Source organism: Antedon bifida, chromosome 2, assembly GCF_963402885.1.
Source record: "Antedon bifida chromosome 2, ecAntBifi1.1, whole genome shotgun sequence".
NCBI lineage: Eukaryota > Metazoa > Echinodermata > Crinoidea > Comatulida > Antedonidae > Antedon > Antedon bifida.
The window spans coordinates 22,472,066-22,477,847 of NC_136227.1; positions in this window are offsets into that span (position 1 = coordinate 22,472,066).

Consider the following 5,782-nt stretch of genomic DNA (forward strand, 5'->3'; position numbering starts at 1 on the left):
ACCACTGCCATAAAAAGTTCTTAACCCAAAATAACTGTATTCTTCCGGGCGGAATTTTTATGTGCACAGAAATCGATTAAAACGACCTATAAATTACTCAAAGAGGCGGCTTCCAGGACTCCGATCGGGGACCCTTGGCGGCCCCTGGCCCCCAGCCTAATGTTACTCGCTTCGCTCGCAAAGTATTTCATTTTTATGCGTCTTCCCACTATTATAAACGGATCTGCGCCGTTGAAACAACTAAATTGAGCGAATGTATGCAAGTGTTCATAAATTTTACTACTGTTTAGTATTAATAAAATTTGGATTAGTATTAAAACATTTACCAGAAAGGTAGAACAAACATAAAATGTTTGAGAATTCTCAACCCGGCCAGAATCTATATAATTATTATGCTACTAATGTTTGCGTAATTTTACGTATCTCCTCCGAAACCACTGAAACTTCGTTTGAGCATGGAGGAAATTTACTGTATATTTCCTCCATGGTTTGCGTAAGTTGTAGATTCCACTTCATCAAATTTGATCCCTTTATGTATATATCCCCCTTTTCTTCAATTATTGTATGTGGACTACGGAATATAATATAATTTGTCTTTTTAGAATTAATTGGCAACTTATTAATATCCCACCAATCTACTATAGGCCTATGTTTCAACTGCTCAATTACATTTGTTAGGTCAGCAATTTCATGAGGATTAAAAGAACAAAATAAACTAGTATATCATCTGCAAATAATCATGTGTCAAAGAGGTCAGAAGAATTTACAATATCATTTACATAGACAAGAAACAATGTCGGTCCTAAGACTGACCCTTTCGGTACTCATGTTGTCATACATGTTATTGAGTTCTCATTATTAGACTCTATTCCTTACACTGATACATTGCTTTCTATTATATAGATAATTTTTAAATAAAGCTAGTGGCAACCCTCTTATCCCATATCCACTTAACTTATTCAAAAGTATTTCATGTTTGACTGTGTCGAATGCTTTCTTTAGGTCTTTTCCAACAACTATATTTCCTTTATCTAATTTCTCAGGCAGGTTTTGTGCTAACTCAATAATAGAAAGTTTTGTGCTAAACCCTTCTCTATATCTATACTGTTAATAAGAAAATAAATCAAATATGAATGAAAAATAATTCTTAACATTTCTTTTGTTGAATATGCCATTTTAATGTCACCTTTACCTAAAATACTGTAATTTAAAGCGAAAAATAGTCAATTTGGCTAATACATCTTTAAATAACATTAAGGTTGCTTATTTATAATTTTCTCAAATACTTTACTAAATTGTGGCAATACAGATATTGGTTTATAATTCCCTGGATCCGATGGCAGACCCTTTTTAAATAATGGAATTACTTTTTCTTTTTTTAAGTCATCAGGGAAGACTCCAGTAGATAATGACAAATTAATTATATACGTAAAAGGTCTAGATATAATCTGCTGCATATTATGATTAATTTGGTCCAAGCCTACAGCCTTATTCTTATCTAAACCTTTAAAGATATCATTTACTTCTTCATCAACAACACAATTAAAAAATAATGAATTTTGGGGTAAATTTGATAAATATATATTATGATTTACATATGTGTTATCAATACATCCTTCTGCAAGATTTTTTCCAATTGAAACAAAATAATCATTGATTATTTTCTATATTAACTGTACCATCACATGATTTAATTTATTAGGTAATTTCATTTTCTTCTTGCCTCATCCTAAAATATCATTAATTAATTGAGGATTTTTGCTTGGTAAGTCTGTAAGTCAAGTGCGTATAGTAGATATACAATAATGCTTTTTGAAAAAGCTTTGGGCAAGACAGAAGGACTGTTGAACCCACAAATGTGAAAACGCCCACAAATGTGAAAACAACCACAAATGTGAAAACGCATCACCCACAAATGTGAAAACAACCACAAATGTGAAAACGCATCACCCACAAATGTGAAAACAACCACAAATGTGAAAACGCATCAACCACAAATGTGAAAACACCGCCCACAAATGTGAAAACGATCATCGCCCACAAATGTGATAACGCCCACAAATGTAAAAAAAAGAGAGACTTTTTCGCCCACAAATGTAAAAAAAATCAGATCAAATTTAATGCTAGATTCAGACAATTTTGATCGAGTTAATACATTATATCATGATTGTATTGAGTTGTTTCAGTAATTGTTTGTTCACGATACGTCTGTTAGGGTCGTCGTTAACACGTTGGATTATTATCATTTGCTGCTCGTGCGCGCGATATTTGCACGTTAACTCGTTTGTTTAATGAACGTAATAGTTCAAGACGATATTTAATTTGTTATTTGCTGCGCGCGTGCACCATACTTCAAGGTCAAGGCCATGTTATATCATTGTTGCTTCTAGTGTGTGGCTGTTGGCTTACTATTATGTACGTATTGTTATAAGTCGATGCTCGATTCAATGTTTTTGTGCGCGTACACGATACCACAAGGTCAAGGTCATATATACTATTGCACGCACAAAAAACATCGAATCGAACATCGACTTGGAACTATACGAACATAACAATAAGCCAACGAGTTAATAACCACACACTACATACAAGTAGCAATTTAAACTTGACCTTTTAGTATCGTGTACACGCGCAAAAAAACATCGAACATCGACTTATAACAATACGTACATAATAGTAAGCCAACAACCACACAGTAGAAGCAACAATGATATAACATGGCCTTGACCTTGAAGTATGGTGCACGAGCGCAGAAAATAACAAACATCGTCTTGAACTATTACGTACATTAAACAAACGAGTTAACATGCAAATATCGCGCACACAAGCAGCAAATGGTAATAATCCAACGCGTTAACGACGACCCTAACAGACGTATCGTGAACAAACAATTATTGAAACAACTCAATACAATCATGATATAATGTATTAACTCGATCAAAATTGTTTGAGTCTAGCATTAAATTTGATCTGATTTTTTTTACATTTGTGGGCGAAAAAGTCTCTCTTTTTTACATTTGTGGGCGTTATCACATTTGTGGGCGATGATCGTTTTCACATTTGTGGGCGCTGTTTATTACATTTGTGGGTGATGCGTTTTCACATTTGTGGTTGTTTTCACATTTGTGGGTGATGCGTTTTCACATTTGTGGCTGTTTTCACATTTGTGGGTGATGCGTTTTCACATTTGTGGTTGTTTTCACATTTGTGGGCGTTTTTACATTTGTGGGTTCAACAAGGACATTTTTACGAAAAAGATTATAAACATTTATTTTTTTATTTATCTTATGTGGGTTCATCCCACTTTTAATTCCATACTTTACTAAACACATTTTCATTTCAATACACTATACACATTGTTATATTAACAATGTTTGTTTTCATCATCTGTTTACATACATTTTTGTTCATTTGTTTACATCACATTTTCTCTTTTTATACATACATTATCTATAGCACATTTTCAAACTCAAACTTATTTTTTACTTACATAGTCGTTTTTGGTTTTTTTTCATCTACATGCATATTTATTTCTTCATACAATTATAATACAATTTATGTTTACTAAACCCATCTATGCTAAATTTGTATATCTATTTTTTTTTTTAAATCAATCTTAGCATTTTGTTTTTCTTTTTTGTTATTCTAGATTTACACTCATGGTCTAACTATATAGAATTGCATTTGTTTTAGTCTTAGCATATTTTCGTTTAACAATGCATATTCTCTCTTACTTTTGTTTATACATATATTATCATTTAACCAAATTTATGTTTATTACTCTATTTATAAACTTAGACATTTTTTTTAAAAACAATTTTATCATTTTCAATTTCACATGCAATAAAGAATAAGCATATTTACATATATATACATACATGAAAGCTTTGATAAAAACACAATTCACTACTTATACTTAAACATCTTACATAAAAAAAACACACATATAAAATGCAAGTTTGTCTGGCTGTTTTACTTCATCATTTTGCAATTATCCTCAATTAGTACTTTGATACTAACAGCATTGGCATTTTTCTACATTTGGATTTATACACAACTCTACAAGACACAACAGACACAGAAACCTCAAATTTTGAATGTATGGACCTATATATTAGAATCCATCGTATTTGTAGTCACATACTTTCTTAACATTTTGTTTTATATAATGTATCTCATTAACATAGTCTCTTCACTTACATGTAACCTGATAGAGCATATACCTGCATAATTACATATTTCTTATCTTTTTTCAGATTTAAACAATTGTAGAAGATTGATTTTTTTTATCTTTTTCCATTAAACTTAATATCTTTACTTTATAAATACAGAATGCGCCTAGAGTGTATAATTTATTTACGTAATTGTTGTCAGTTTCGAATAAAAGTCTTTTAAAAGAAAAAACAGGAATATGTATGCTTACTTCTCTAGTTATTCTGTTTATCTCTCTCCATAGACATTTTACTGTTATACACTCTGCTAACATTATGTTTGTCATTCTCAATAACATTGCATGTGTCACAATTTGGAGAATTTACAAGGTTCCACTTACGTAATCTTTCATTTGTTGGCAAAATTCTGTGAAACAGTTTAAAATTAAAACATTTATAATGTATACATATTTTGTATAATCTAATCTAATGTTTGATAATGAACATTATTGATGATAAATGTCCAACTCCTTATAAAACGAATATTACCTTGTGGAATAAAAACCACTGAAATGTGCAGTTCAAAATGATAGTCTGTTATTTGTCCACATATAGTGACAAAAACATTATCGGAAGACAGAGAAACGTACATAACGTCATTAAAAGACAATATTTTCATGACCCGTCGACATTACAGCATAATAAGCAGAAAGTAAATAAACTACAGTAGCCTGCCGCAAAAGCAATCCATACCAGTCACAAAAAGGCTACAGCTCTTAATAAATCTCGGTCCCTTTTCTACACAGAAATATATTTTGAAAGGAAGAAAAATGATAAATGAACGAACTACTCAAAATATAAGAAAATAAAGGAATAAAATAAATAAGCAAGTACTACAAAAAAAAGAAATATACTAACTAATTCGCAAAGTTCCAATAGCGAAAACTTTTCCTTAAATAATTCACAGGAGAAACGTTTAACATTTTCTAGTAGCAAATCAGTTTCACATTTAACTGTGCCGCAACACATGCATATACAACAAATCCTGCCACAAGTTTACCGACGTTTACTTTTCCATCCATTGTTATTTTTATCACATAATTCAGCGCTTCTTTAAAAGTATTTTTACACAATGCATTCAATTTCAAATTGTTTTCCAACTCTTTACAAGTACGAATAGTACTCTGGAGGATAGGTGAGTCCAATACAGATGTGTAACATATCATTCATGTTTGACATTAAATTTGTCACAAGATTTATAAAAATAGTAGTATTCTGCAGCGTGGATCTCCAGTTAGAACGATTGTTTTTAATTCGTATTAATTAGGCCTGCATAATTATGTTACTGGTGAGGGAAAAATAGAACCATTAATGATAACTGAACTTTCTGTAGCACCCTACTTTCCTGTACTAAATATAAATAAATAAAAGAGATAAATCAAGATAGATAAATCAAAGAGATTCATAAATAAACAACTGCATGAAATAAGATTGGATGGTTCGAATTTTGTATAATGAATTACTGGTGGATGGTGTATTATGTATTTTTGGCGAGTTTGGCTTTCCATAGGCGCCCTCTACAGATTCAGTTATGATCAAAAACCAACCGACCGGAAGTCGAATTGTGTGTG